General features: G+C 42.5%; 1 protein-coding gene across 2 annotated transcripts in view; it reads left to right on the top strand.

Moving 5' to 3' along the window:
- Positions 1-1,731: 1,731 nt before the first annotated feature.
- Positions 1,732-15,915, top strand: part of DDC (dopa decarboxylase) — a 52,739-nt gene continuing 38,555 nt past the window's right edge. The window contains exon 1 of one of the 2 annotated variants that reach the window (XM_081835080.1): positions 1,732-1,847. The gene's annotated coding sequence lies outside the window, so the exon portion shown is untranslated. Of the gene's footprint in view, positions 1,848-13,607; positions 13,672-15,915 lie in introns of those variants that run through there. The other variant, XM_081835081.1, reaches the window with a different exon arrangement.

Consider the following 15,915-nt stretch of genomic DNA (forward strand, 5'->3'; position numbering starts at 1 on the left):
TTGGGTGCCAGCCACAGTAGTGGGAGTCACTGGACCTCGCTCGTACCAGGTGGCACTCGAAGACGGGCGCTTGTGGCGCCGGCACATAGACCAGCTTAGGCGCAGGGTTGGGGACTTGGACACTACCGTGGTGCCCCCAACTGCGCTCGTGGCTCCGGAAGAGACACTTACAGATGGTGAGGCTCCACCTACACCTCTCTCACAAACTACAGGTGTGGAGCCGAACCAAGCCGCTTCAGAGGGTCTGCCGGACTTCCCACAGACTCAGACCACTGCCTTGCCTGACATTCCACCAACTCCACTTGCAGATTTTCCACCCATAGTGGTTTCAACGCCACCCAGGGTCGCGCCACAGCCTCAGCAAGAATTGGGCAGCCCACCGGACCTGGGTACCGCTTCCTGGCAGTCTGGCAGAGTTTCCAAGCGCCCAACTTATTTAAAGGACTATGTTGTTGGACATGTAATACTGTTGGTCTAATGGAAGTATGTGAAATGTAACCGATATGCTTTTGTGCCTAATTGAACCATTACCTGTAGTGCTGTATATAAGGAAACCATTATGATTGTAACTAACGCCTTATCTCGGTGGGGAGGGGTGTTATGTACTGAAGTTCTCACCCTGGGCCAGCAGGGGGATACTGTAGATAGTTATGCAAATAAGGGATTGAAAGTAACGTTCAGTGATTGGATAGTTTTAGAAAGTTGTTACAATTACGTGTACTGGAGCTCTATATAAGCAGGCTGACTGAACCCTTCAGTTCAGTTCTGTTCTGGCCTCTGAAAAAACAAGAGCTGTTTGAAGAATCGCTGTGTCGTCTGATATGTTCACCCACAACTTAACACTCTCCCTCCACCTTTTGGTGTTTGTTGACTCCTTAGGCTGCCTTGGACCTTCCTGTCGGGTGAAGTGGTTTGAAGAGGAAACGCAGAGGGGGAGGGTAGAGGAGTAGTTGAGCTGCCTGCCCCTCTTTCCCAAATGCCCAGCCCCATCTGCCGTCACTTCATGTGCTGGTGCTCGGCTGTTGAAGACCTCGGTCTACTCTTAGGCCAAGATGTTCAGCATTTTTTTTAAAAGGGGCACACTTGAAAAAGCAACATGTGTCCTGCACCTGGGGTGAAAGGTGTTTCCTTCATAAAGAGCTATTTCTCTTTTTTTAAAAAGGAAAGATTAAGATAGTGAAGTGAGGGGGGATTTAAAAACCCCAATTTTACTCATCTCCACGTTATTTTCATCGATTTGGGTATTAAAATGCCCCCACAGCAGTACGTCTGCCTTGGAAATAGTTCCTCGATGTTCTTTATTGTAATACTAATTAGAAATCACACCAGAGCTGCTTAGCATGGTGGTTTGTAGATTTAGGAGACATGTAGACATTTAAGCAGCTAACTGGATTAGTATTAGGAATATTTGCTAATACTGTCTGAATATATTCATTATCTGTTAGGTGCCTGCTATCTTTTATGTCTATTTGCTTATCCCTAGAAAGGGGGGAGGCCTGACCTTCCCTACCATACCCATTTGTACATGTGTTTAAAAGCTGGAAGAACCACTATTTTAAAACCTTGCAGTTGAATATCATTTGCTTCTATAAGCCAAGTTTCTTGTAGGCACAGCAGATCAAATGATTTGAAGGCATGGGAGAATGTGGTTGGGGAGGAGGAGTTTCTGCATGTGGCAGAGGTTAATGATCGGTGTGCTTCCTTGTGGATGAGACTGATAGAGTAAAACAGCTTGGTCTTACTGCCCCCTGAAAATCTTATTTTCTTGAATCGGCTTGTTTGTGGCTCCAGGACTCTGCAGGGTGCTATCTACTTTATTCAAAACACCTGAAAGTTGAAAGGAAAAAGTAAGTAAAAACGAATGTGTTACAGGACTAGGAATCTTAACCTTTGTACCAGGCTTTTGAAAAGTGTAAACTCTGCACTGTTGTAATCAACTAGTTTGGTACCATGTTTTCAAGGCTACTGTTTTGCATGATCAGAGCATGTTTAATAAATGCTGTTTTCTTGAACATGTTTGCCTTTTTAAAATCAAATCTTTGGAAAACACTATACTGATTTAAATGATCCATATATTTGTGATCAACCCTGTTTGCCTGCCTGCTTTCTTGTCAAACACAACTCTGTATATAACAAATGTATAACATACACTGAATGTCCCAGTGCAATATTGGATAGACTCGGGCTATCATCCCTCCATGACACTTTTTCTTAATCTGAATGCCTTGTCTGAACCACGTGTATACACTGGACTCCGAGTTATCATGGCTGAACTTCCTGGCTTTATAAGCCCTGACCTTATCTTGAAATTTCCTCAATGTCTGTGATATTATTTTGCCAAACACTATCGTCTACCTGTCCCTTCTGAACTCTTCTCCAGTTCGCAATCTCTAGTTCCAAACTCCTTTCCTCTTGGGTGGCCTTGTCTATAACTAAGAGCATTAAATCGCTGGAGCATTTATTTAGAATGCCTACTGATTTCTGTTTAAACTTCTCTGAGTCTAAGAATAAAGTGGGAGCCTTTTGGTATGCATTGATTTTTGTAGTATTCTGATAAAGACACAGCATGATGGTGCATTTTAAGCTTGCGTTTTTAAAGAGCCATGTATGCCGCACAGCACTCCTTGAAGGAAGGGTGGGCTGAAAAATAACTTAATACACATTCTTGCCATTTTGGTGCCTTGCTGTTACAAACATATGGGATTCTCATTGAAAGCTTCTGTAACAGTCATGCACAAGTTCTAAAGGATACAATATTCATATGCATCACATTGGTTTGGGGGAGCGGGTGGCACTGTGGTCTAAACTACCAAGCCTCTTGGGCTTGCTGATTGGAAGCTTGGCGGTTCGAATCCCCGCAACGGGGTGAGCTCCTATTGCTCTGTCCCAGCTCCTGCCCACCTAGCAGTTCAAAAGCACACCAGTGCAAGTAGATAAATAGGTACTGTGTCCAGTTCTGGGCACCACAGTTCAAGAAGAACACTGACAAACTGGAACGTGTCCAGAGGAGGGCAACCAAAATGGTCAAAAGCCTGGAAATGATGCCTTATGAGGAACGGCTAAGGGAGCTGGGCATGTTTAGCCTGGAGAAGAGGAGGTTAAGGGGTGATATGATAGCCAGGTTCAAATATATAAAAGGATGTCACATAGAGGAGGGAGAAAGGTTGTTTTCTGCTGCTCCAGAGAAGCGGACACAGAGCAATGGCTCCAAACTTTCCATGGCTCCAAACTTACAAGAAAGAAGATTCCACCTAAATGTTAGGAAGAACTTCCTGACAGTAAGAGCTGTTTGACAGTGGAATTTGCTGCCAAGGAGTGTGGTGGAGTCTCCTTCTTTGGAGGTCTTTAAGCAGAGGCTTGACAACCATATGTCAGGAGTGCTCTGATGGTGTTTCCTGCTTGGCAGGGGGTTGGACTCGATGGCCCTTGTGGTCTCTTCCAACTCTATGATTCTATGAGTCTATGATTCTACTGCTGTGGCAGGAAGGTAAACGGCATTTCCGTGCTCTTTGGCTTCCATCATAGTGTCCCATTGCGCCAGAAGCGGCTTAGTCATGCTGGCCACACTGGTGGAAGGAGAGGGGGGCAGGAGGTGCGCCCCACCCCGGGCAGCACAACCCCAGTGGGGTTCCATCGTGGCTGTCCCCCTGCCTGCGCTGGATGCCCCGCCTCTGCAGGTGGCGCGCACCACCCCCAGGATGCACACCCCGCCCCTTTGGGCGGCGCCCCCGCCTCTCTCTGCCTGCTCTCTGCCCCCGGTGCCAGAGCATGAAGCTCCACCACTGGCTGGCCACATGACCCGGAAAGGTGTCTGCGGACAAACACCGTCTCCCTCGGCCTGAAAGAGAGATGAGTGCCGCACCCCATAGTCGCCTTTGACTGGACTTAACCATCCAGGGGTCCTTTATCTTTACCTTTTATCTGCATCACATTGGTAGTCAAATTAATGAAATGGTACCTGCTTTTTTAAAAAAATGTTTCAAGAATAGATGTTCTTTGATTAATAACAACTGTCTCTACCTCTTGTAAGTTTGCAGTGACTTTCTTCCTGCTCCTCTGTCTGTTCAGTGGTATGATAACACACAGAAGCAAACATGGCAGTGTTATAAATAAAGATGGCCAGCTCTATTCACCCAGAGAATAGGAAAAAAGGAAACAAAGGCCTGGCGTTTCTTATAGCCCAAGCTATCACAAAATCACACAAGTAAGTAAGTGAGGTTGCAGGAAGAAGCATATTGGCATATTCTCGTGCAACAAGCATACAGATTTCTGTTGACCAAATAATCTTTAAATTAAACCATATCGCAAAAGACACATGCCATTTCTGTCAGTCTTACTGGTAGTTAACATCTAAGCTTGGTGGCATTACACTGTCTGCTACATTTACCTTTCTTTATCAACCAACTGGTTCAATCAATAAAATGTTTATTTAATGGCTGACTGATTGTAGTAAAGTACACATCACAGCCACCAATTATTGATGATTACAGGTAGCAAGCCAGGAGGTCTGAAATATACTAGAACATTCAGATATGTTGCTACCTGTTGAGCAATAGATTTATTAGACCTCTCAAGAAAGTTATTTAGAACTGTCTCTTAAGGATCAACTAGGAAATTGCCTTATATAAATTTTGTGTTCTCTGACCCCTTGATAAAATCTGGACTGTTACAAGCTCTTTAGTGGTTGCAAGGACACTGCCTATCATTAAAGGAAACTTTGGCAAATCTGCCATATATAGTCCTAGAGGCCAAAACCTTTAAATATGCTAACGAAGCTGCTCTTCCATAATGCTATAGAATTCAGATATGGGCTACATTTATTAGAGGATGAGCAATGCAGGGCAAGTGAGCATTGTGCATATGGCCTATAAGTTGACTCATGTCACTCTTGAGCATCCTTACACAGGCTTCCCCCCACGTTCATGGGGGTCACCCTGCAGGCGTAAGTGAAATTTTGTAGAGTGAGGACACCCCTCTTTAAAAAGGAGGATGTACAAGAAGACACAGAGAGAGAGACTCACCCTGGAAATCACCCAGGGAGCCGGTGTGTGCTGTGAAGCAGAGCAGCAGAGATGGGGAGATGAAGCCTCCTGCCCTGCGCCACTGGCTGATCAAAGGACGCCTTCCCTCACTCAAGCAGCAGCCCCGAGTGAAGGAAGGCCACGCTATTCATTTATTCATTTTGTGGCAACCAGTGAGAGAGTGGGGGGGGGGGGGGTGTGTGCATGTGTGTGTGCCTGAATTTCATTCTCTGTTTAACCCAAGATTACCCTGCACTATGGAAGGATCAATTCTTTGCAGGTGTGGAACAGACTTTATGTAGCAAATGTGAAAGTGCCCATCCTGCAGATTGAAGTGGTGGTGTGGGCATTTAGGGGGTAAGGTGACCCTTCAGTTAGACTGGTCCAAAGTTTTGAAGAGCTTTATATAGTAATAGCAAAACCTTGAAATTGGCCCGGTAACCAGTTGCAGTCACTGCAGATCTCTGAACAATGGTGTAATATGCTCCTCTCAGCTGTTACGCTGCAGTGTGTTGCTGTTATGCTACCAAGTGCAAGGGAATCGCCACACAGAGTGTATTCAAGTCTTGAAGTTACCAATGACTGGATTACTGTGATCGAATTATCCTGGTCTAGGAATGGGTGTTGCTGTCGTACCAGCCAAAGCTGATAAGAGGCGCTCCTAGCTGCCGAGGCTACTTGGACATCAAGCAAGCAAATTGGATCCAGATGCACCCACAGAAGCTCCTTCAGGGAGAGTGCAACCTCCGTCTAGGGCAGGCAACTGGCCAATTTCTCAGACACAGGAACCACTCACCCAAAGTGCCTCCATCTTGCCAGGATTCAGACTCAGTTTATTGGTTCTCATCATAGAATCATAGAATCATAGAATCATAGAGTTGGAAGAGACCACAAGGGCCATCGAGTCCAACCCCCTGCCAAGCAGGAAACACCATCAGAGCACTCCTGACATATGGTTGTCAAGCCTCTGCTTAAAGACCTCCAAAGAAGGAGACTCCACCACACTCCTTGGCAGCAAATTCCACTGTCAAACAGCTCTTACTGTCAGGAAGTTCTTCCTAATGTTTAGGTGGAATCTTCTTTCTTGTATTTTGGAACCATTGCTCTGTGTCCGCTTCTCTGGAGCAGCAGAAAACAACCTTTCTCCCTCCTCTATGTGACATCCTTTTATATATTTGAACATGGCTATCATATCACCCCTTAACCTCCTCTTCTCCAGGCTAAACATGCCCAGCTCCCTTAGCCGTTCCTCATAAGGCATCGTTTCCAGTCCTTTGACCATTTTGGTTGCCCTCCTCTGGACTCGTTCCAGTTTGTCAGTGTCCTTCTTGAACTGTGGTGCCCAGAACTGGACACAGTACTCCAGGTGAGGTCTGACCAGAGCAGAATACCGTGGCACTATTACTTCCCTTGATCTAGATGCTATACTCCTATTGATGCAGCCCAGAATTGCATTGGCTTTTTTAGCTGCCGCATCACACTGTTGGCTCATGTCAAGTTTGTGGTCAACCAAGACTCCTAGATCCTTTTCACATGTACTGCTCTCAAGCCAGGTGTCACCCATCTTGTATTTGTGCCTCTCATTTTTTTTGCCCAAGTGCAATACTTTACATTTCTCCCTATTAAAATTCATCTTGTTTGTTTTGGTCCAGTTCTCTAATCTGTCAAGGTCGTTTTGAAGTGTGATCCTGTCCTCTGGGGTGTTAGCCACCCCTCCCAGTTTGGTGTCATCTGCAAATTTGATCAGGATGCCCTTGAGTCCATCATCCCAGTCGTTGATAAAGATGTTGAATAAGACGGGGCCCAAGACAGAACCCTGTGGCACCCCACTAGTCACTCTTCTCCAGGATGAAGAGGAACCATTGATGAGCACCCTTTGGGTTCGGTCAGACAGCCAGTTACAAATCCACTGAGTGGTAGCATAGTCAAGTCCGCATTTTACCAGCTTCTTTACAAGAATATCATGGGGCACCAGGCGGTGGAGGAGGACTGGAAGAAATTTAAAGTGTATCTTGAGAATTGTTGTCAAATTAAGGACTGAAAAGATGTCGAGGGGTAAGAAATAAAGATTTACAGCTGTAAACTATAAACCATAGGGAAGAAGTTTTAAGGAGGTGATATGTAAAAATTGACTGAAGGGTTGCTAGAGAGAATTGTGAAATAAGGGTGCAGAACAGGAGAGGTATGGGGAAGTCTTCAAGTTTGTATGATCTGTGTTTTTTCTTTTTTTTATGTTGTATTGTTATTTTTTCTTGTTATGTTTATGTTGTTATGTTTATGTTGTGAAAACTTAATAAAAATTATTATAAAAAAAAAGAATATCATGGGGCACCTTGTCAAATGCCTTGCTGAAATCAAGGTAGGCTACATCCACTGCGTTCCCTTCAAAACCAGCTCAATTTAGGATTTAGGATCAAAACCAGCTCAATTTAGGATTTAGGGCAGACAAAAGAAAATGCTTCTTCATGCAGCGCATAGTCAAACAGTGGAACTTGCAGTGATGACAACCAACTTGGATGGCCTCAAAAGAGGATTAGACAAATTAATGGAGGAGAAGAGGCCTATTGATGGCTGCTAGCCAGAATGACTATACTCTGCCTCTGCAGTTGGAGGCAGCAATGAAGACGAGTCCCTGGAAATCTTGAGAGGCGGAGAGTTTCTCTTGTGCTCATCTTCTGCTCCCCAGTTTCACCAGGTACCTGGTTGGGAGACCAGGATGCAGGACTAGATGGGATATTATGTTCTTGAGATGCAGGATCTGGGATATGTCCAGAATTGGTGCACAGCTCTTGAAAGTACATCACACATCTGGGATATTTTCTCTCTCTTTGGCTGCTATTTGAAATGTTTCTTCCAAAATTCAGTTTCTGCTCTGTTGTACGCTTCATTCTTGATTTGTTTTTGCTTCCTTCCTATTCTGCACTCGCGTCTCTTCTCCAGGCATGATCCAGGATGGTTTCAGTATTCATTCCTCTAGGAAATGTATATTTAATGTTGGTATCCATCTACTATCCCTTCTTCAATTCTAACAGCTAAGGCAAAAAAAAACAAACAAAAAACATTTAATAATTTAGCAATGTTTCCCGTAACATGCTTGTTGGAAATTACATGTACTCAGCTGGGATTTTCAGCATGATTTTTACTTGTCAAGATTCCTTTTATAATCCTGTTTTTCCCCTGATGTGTTTTTTGCCTGAATCTTAAGTGGCTGGCTGTCTGCTCTGTGTTTCAAAATATAACCACAGTACCACAACTTTTTTAAAAAATAGGGTGAATTTGCCTCACTTCAGTGGGAGAACTAAAGATTTGGTTTTCTGAATTTTGTTTTTGATTCCAGGTGTGAAGTGGGTTAGAGCAGGCCCAAAATGATCTGAACTGAGTTGGTGCCTGTTGTGCCAGCATTTCCCCCCCCCCCACCTGCCCCTCTCTGAGGTCCTCTGGCTCTCCCCTGCTCCACCTTCCCACTCTGAGCAACTTGTACAGCTCTGAGCTAGGTTTTGGACGGGCATGTCAATAATTCCCCTGTATTCCTTCCGCCGCCACAGATAACATTTATCTGGATATCCCACCCCAGCATAACCAAATATGAGGCATGCGGTATAATGCAATTAATTTAGCAAACAGAAATAATAAGCAAGGGTTTTGTGTGTGTAGTTTCAGCTTTTCTTTATCTTATTTTTTACTTTATCGGATACACAAAAACGGCTACTATAATAGTGATCCTGTACAAAATCATGGGCTCTGCCAAATCACGTCCACCACATCTCTCCCCCCCCCCCGACTCCACTCTCATGTGTCTCACCCCCAACATTCAGACTCCCTTTCAAGTTCTCCTTCATTCACCACTCATTCATTCGCCCACGTTCTAAGCTCATTCCTCCCTAACATTTACCTCAGTTCTTCTCATACACTTCCCTGCGCATTCACCTTAATTGCACTGCTATCTTATGCACACACCAGAGCCTCCCACTCTGAATCCCCCCAGGCGGAATCACTGTTTCATTGTGTTTTTTAATGTTATTGTTATTTTATGTTTTTATACTCTAAACCATCCTGTGATCTTAGGAAGAAGGGCAGTAAAATGAATGAATGAATGAATGAATGAATGAATGAATGAATGAATGAATGAATGGGGCTCACACATTTCTAGCTTCAATCTATCCAGGTCTTGGTTAGTGGGGAAGGAAAGTGCCCCCTGCCTCAAGCGCCTCCACTTTGCTGGACTCTGCGCTCTCTGCAGCCTGAAGGCCACCTGCCCAGAGGCAGCACAATATTAAGAGCTGTGCTCAGTCTGCCTTAAGAGAAAGAGAAAGGGCAAGATCCATGGCAAGTAGGGACTATGTCAAATGGTTCCCTGTGTCTATGGCCTGCCTTTGAGGTTTTGCTACTCCTTTTGCTGCCACATTACACTTTCAGATTTATTTGTAGTTTATTCACTCTGAAAAGTCCTTTGGTCCTTTGATCTTTGCAACTGTTGAGTACGTTAAATCTGAATTTTCTTTTTTGGTCTTTTTACCACATGAAAAAGGATTTCTGCCTTTATTATACATACATGAGCTTAGCTCAGGGGACCCAATTTCCTCTTTTGTTTTCTCACTTAACAGGTAATCTAAAATTAAATCAACTGGGATCACATCAAAAGAGGGATGACTTTGTTGAAAGTAAATGTAATTCTGTCACCAATTCCAAATCATCATCATCAACCTTTTATTCGACCGTCAGACAGAAAAAATACAAATACATTTGTCAATACACAGTTAAAACATCCAAGAAGATTTTAGAGCTTAGTCAACACTAAAAGGGCTAAACACACCAATTCCAAATTAAAATTGAGTGTGTGCGCGTTTTCATTACAGAAGAAAAAAGAACAATTAATAAGGGAAAGCCACTTATTCAGACCAAGTTAACAATGATTAATCTGAACACCACCACTCACAAACTGATTATGGAACTGGAAGCCCACAGTTCAAGATGGCATCTAAAATGATGCCCCGAACTTATGCTTCCATTGCCATATAGGAACTTGAGAGAAACAGTAAATGACTGAACTGAGATACCTACAAAATCATTAGAATACGTATACATTTATACCAAAGCATAAAGTAAAGGTAAAGGTACCCCTGACTGTTAGGTCCAGTCGCGGATGACTCTGTGGTTGCGGCGCTCATCTCGCTCTATAGGCTGAGGGAGCTGGCGTTTGTCCGCAGACAGTTTTTCCGGGTCATGTGGCAGCATGACTAAGCCGCTTCTGGCAAACCAGAGCAGCGCACGGAAATGCCATTTACCTTCCTGCCCGAGTAGTACCTATTTATCTACTTGCACTTTGAAGTGCTTTCGAACTGCTAGGTTGGCAGGAGCAGGGACCAAGCAACAGGAGCTCACCCCGTCGCGGGGATTTGAACCGCCGACCTTCTGATCAGCAAGCCCTAGGCTCTGTGGTTTAGACCAAACCATAGGTAAAGGTAAAGGTACCCCTGCCCATTCGGGCCAGTCTTGCCAGACTCTAGGGTTGTGCGCTCATCTCACTCTATAGGCCGGGGGCCAGCGCTGTCTGCAGACACTTCCGGGTCACATGGCCAGCGTGACAAGCTGCATCTGGCGAGCCAGCACAGCACACGGAAACACCGTTTACCTTCCCGCTAGTAAGCGGTCCCTATTTATCTACTTGCACCCAGGGGTGCTTTCGAACTGCTAGGTTGGCAGGCACTGGGACCGAACGACGGGAGCGCACCCCTCCGCGGGGATTCGAACCGCCGACCATGCGATCAGCAAGTCCTAGGTGCTGAGGTTTTACCCACAGCGCCACCCGCGTCCCTACAATATAGCACAATATAAATTACATAATCTATGCAGCAACCTTTATAGTCTTGTCAAAACATATAATGCTTTTAGATTATATTGTTCTGTAAAATACTTCATAGACTCACTTGGCATTCCAAAAAACATAGAACACTAAACAAAATATCACAGCTAGAAGCCTAGAGCTGACAGTATTTTTTAATGTTTTATAATTATGGGTGTCACTGTAGCCTGCAGTTTGAGCCCCTCCCCGAAAAAAGTTTCCAAGTTTTATTTAGCTTTAAAAATTAAAATGTAATTTTTTAAAGCTAACTGTTCCTATAGGTCCCTGCTACAATGCTGTGATGCCGAAATGTTTTTCTGAGGTCCTCTAAGACTCCACATTTATCCTTTAAAAAAGAGAGGCCATGCTCACTGTTGCACTTCAACAAGCAGCCCTTGGAGGGTTGACCATGGGTAAATGAGACCCCCTCAGACCCCCCAAAAAGAAAAGGGGAAAAACTACTGACTGGTCATCTTGATGTTGATACCAGGAAAGGTCCTCAAACAGATAATTAAACAGTTGGTCTTTGAACACTTAGAAAAGGAGGCTGATTACTAAGACCCAGCATAGATAGATGATAGATAGAGAGATAGATAGATAGATAGATAGATAGATAGATAGATAGATAGATAGATAGATGATAGATTGATAGATAGATAGATAGATAGAAGATAGATAGATAGATAGATAGATAGATAGATGGATAGATGGATAGATAGATAAATAGATAGATAGATAGATAGATAGATAGATAGATAGATAGATACAGTAGATAGATAGATATAGATAGTTACAAGCTTGGTGGATCAGGGGAATGCTGTGGACATTGTGTATCTTGATTTCAGTAAGACTTTTGAAAGCGTTTCCCATGATATTCTTGCAGAGAAGCTGGTAAAATGTGGGCTGGGTGAGGTAACTTATGTGGATTTGTAGCTAGTTGACTGACTGAACCCAAAGAGTGCTCAACTAATGGTTCCTCCTCATCCTGGGGAAAAAGTGACAAGTGGGGTGCCACAGGGTTGTGTCCTGGGGTCATTGTTGGTCAGTGTCATTATAAACAACTTGGATGAAGGAATTGAAGGGGCGCTCATCAAATTTGCATATGACACCAAACTGGGAGGGGCAGCCGATGCCGCAGGAGACAGACTTGGGATTCAAGATGACCTTAATAGATTGAATTTCATTAGGGCCAAATGTCAGGTTCTTCACTTAGGCAGGAAGAACCAGCTGCACATATATAATATGGGAGACACCTGGCTTGCCAGTATTCCATGTGAAATGGATCTAGGGGTATTAGTAGACCACAAACTGAACATGTGTCCACAGTGTGATGTAGCAGCAAATCTTTTTTTTATTTTAAAAATGATATTCTAGGCTGCATCAACAGAAATATAGTGCTCAGGTCAAGGGAAATAATAGTAGTACAGTGGTACCTCGGGTTAAGTACTTAATTCGTTCCGGAGGTCTGTTCTTAACCTGAAACTGTTCTTAACCTGAAGCACCACTTTAGCTAATGGGGCCTCCCTCCTGCTGCCGCCGCGCACCGGAGCATGATTTCTGTTCTCATCCTGAAGCAAAGTTCTTAACCCAAGGTACTATTTCTGGCTTAGCGGAGTCTGTAACCTGAGACGTATGTAACCTGAAGCGTATGTAACCCGAGGTACCACTGTACTCTATTCTGCCTTGGTCAGACCACACATGGAGTCTTGTGTCTACTTCTGGGCACCACAATTTAAGAAGGATGTTCATTGCAGCTCTGTGTCAAAATCAACTCCACCCTTAAAAGCTGGTCCATTTTGTTGCTCTTTCCCAACTTGTTGAGACAAGATATCTGCTATTTTCTCTCACACATCTCTGCTCATCCTGTTCCTGCATGAATAAAGCCTTTGAACTCCAGAGACTTCAGAAATTGTAAGTGATTATTCTAATCTAATTTACCCAAGCTGCAAGATCTGCTAGCACATACACACCATACAATTTATGCACATGTCTGCACATCCAAGAATCCTGGCAGCCCATCACTCTGTCCACTACACTATGCTGCCTCTCCATAGTTTTCTTAATCTGCACCTGACAATTTTCACAGCACTACCTATCTTGCAGGTCAAAGTACTTGATAAACATCCTTAAGTAAACCTTGAAGTGATTATTTCAGGCATAATCCAGCCAAGCCTACCCCCTCCTCTGTGCCAGTGATAAAGCAAGTTAACTGAAATTTGTAACCCTATAAATAATAGAGAAAACACGTCCACAATGTATTTCAACAATGCTTTTTCAAGTTGAGGGTTGCATGACCTTTGTTGGCTGGTTGCTTTCAGTTCTTCCACACACATGTATTAAAAGCAGCTCACTGCATGCACTAATCCTGTGTACACAGGTTGGCCTTTCACTGATGTGTACCCAGCAAAGCTGGCATATTCTAGACATACTGTAACAAAACTCTGTCAGTGCCAATGTTTACTTCAGTAATTGTGGCACGGATGTGTAAATAAAAATTGCTGTAGTGGCTTCAATAGTAATGAAATCTTCTTGATATATTTAGGGTGAATACTGTACTGCATTTAGCAGTGTTTTCTAAAGATATTTAAAGTAGCGTTTGTGAATGAATGGATGCAGAGAGGGAGGGTGTGTGTGACTTGCAGAATGTTAAAATGCAAAGCACTATCTTCTGATTGGCTCATGGAAAGTGGATACTGTAGATATAAACTAGCAACTGCATCCTCTGGTCTTTATAACTGTCACAAAGAAAGCAGACGGGAGAGAGAGAGAGAGAGAGAGAGAGAGAGAGAGGACAAAATCTCACCAACAGTAAGTAAAAGTCCTAACTTTCTAAGCTTAAATAGTATAGAAATGGCACCTTAATGCACCATTTAATTGTACACTATCCCAGGACTTTACTGAAATAGTCAGTGGAGAGAGTAAATGGCACACATGCATGTGTGTGCAGATACACATATCAATTATTATTTTTTTTATTAACATGTCAAAATTGTCATGGGTTTTTTTATACACCTGGCATGTGCATGTCTCTTTGAGGTTGCATAATATGACAAAATAGACTTGAAAGGTGCTGATCCTAAGTGCATTACATGAAACTGCTATTGCAAACACGTGTCTTCAGCATAATATTTGGGATCAAAATATAAATACTGTTCATGTAACTCAGTCTCTATATTAAAGCAAATATACTGGTTAGCTGCCTTGAGAGTCAATGAAGTGGCTAAAACAGGCACTTAATTCTTAGAAATAAGCAACAGAACTTAAAGGATCCATTCTATAGGAACTGAAGCAGAACCCATCCTTATTTAAATGAAAATGACAAATACAAAGTTTCAGCAAACTTACTTAAGCGGGTTTACTATATATACAGTCTATAAATGTCTATAAGCCAGAAGAGGGGTGGAGGGAAGTTAATTCAGATAAGCTGTATTGTGTTTAAGATATTTGAAAAATAAAATAAAATATGGGGGGGGGAGTTGTTTCAGCAAACTTTATTAGTATTTTTGTTAGTATTAATGTAGTGCATAAACCCGCCAGTTATTTTAAATGATTTTGTTAAATTGTATTATATCATTAAAAACAAACAAGATAATTATGTAGTATAGTTATTGATTTCAAACGGGGAAATAATGCCTAAAGTTGTATTTGATCTTGAAATTTACTCTTTCAGTGCATAGTAAATGAAATTAATTCCCCAGCAAATCTGTCCCAATGTGTCTGTTCTTTGGCTCTCTTCTGTTACAGTAGCTCAGTCAGTTACAGCCCAGACTGGTGTTTTTTTACCATTTGTTTAAATGTGATTATGTCCCGGTTATTTCCAGTAAAAAGCAGCTCATATTTTTGCAGTTGTTAGTAAGCAAACTACAGTACTAATTCGGGATTTTCACATGCCATAGAATCTGCTAAATATTCCAGTAACACTATATTTCAGGATCACCTGCCTTATCTTTCAATATTTCCAAAATTTGCTTCCAAAGAATGTCAATAAAAGTACATGAGATGTCCAGACAGTAGATGAGATCACCAAGAATTATCATGCTGCAGAAGAATAGGCATGCTTTAATTTTAGGAGAATCAAGTATCAATGGAGCTATCGTTTGTAAGTTTTCTTTCATATTAATGTTAATCGGGTTTCCAGTCACATTTCACCATTTCGATACTCTAAATGAAGATATTTACTCCATTTCAGTTTCTCTCTTTGTAAAAGGTTAAACACATCTAAAGCAAAAGTAGACATGTTTTTTCCCATTAGACCTTTCAGTGTAATTTGTGTTAGCCATGTTGTTTTCAAGATGATTTTTAACTTTCATATATATATCCAATGCAATCTTGAATTGCATTGAATACTTGGCTAGTTAGTCTTGTTCTTAACTTTCTAAAGGATGAGACTGAAATGACTATTCAGTACCTTGTACAGTTCTAGCATTTTAATACATTTCTAGCTGGCCCCAAAGATGGGATAGTTGACCCAATTGATGGTTTCACTTAGACTTCTTATGACTCAGCCAAAGGCCCCTTCTTCCCCATTAGGTTGTTATGTGTAGCCCAGTTTCTATGAAAGGAGGTCACTGAAAACTTATTGGTATTTTGTGATACAAGCTTTATTTACACATCTAGACAGGCTGATTGACCATAGGTGTTTAAGTCCAACAGATGCCCCAAAGTTTAGTTCATTTGTTTATATACCACTAATTCATAAAAGCCCAAAGGGCTTTACCCCAATTTACTCCACTTCCTCTGCAAACCTCACAATGCCCTCGCTGCAGGAACAGTTCCAGGATTCGGTGAGATTTAAAGCCAGAGAACTCCAGCGCAACAATAGCCCTTTTCAGCTATTACGTGTGCCACGTTATACCCGTTCTACATGCACAAGAAATCAACTTTTAAGTGTTGCAGCACCTATGCTTTGGAACTCCCTGCCTGTTGATATTATGGTGCCAGCTAAAAACATTATTGTTTAGACCAACCTACCCAGATAGGTAGAAGACTGATTTGTGTTTTACTTTGCTTTTAGTTTATTGCCAATTTTAATTTTTAAAAATATTTTAAATG

The sequence above is a fragment of the Podarcis erhardii genome, assembly GCF_964252035.2.
Source record: "Podarcis erhardii genome assembly, chromosome: 13".
NCBI lineage: Eukaryota > Metazoa > Chordata > Lepidosauria > Squamata > Lacertidae > Podarcis > Podarcis erhardii.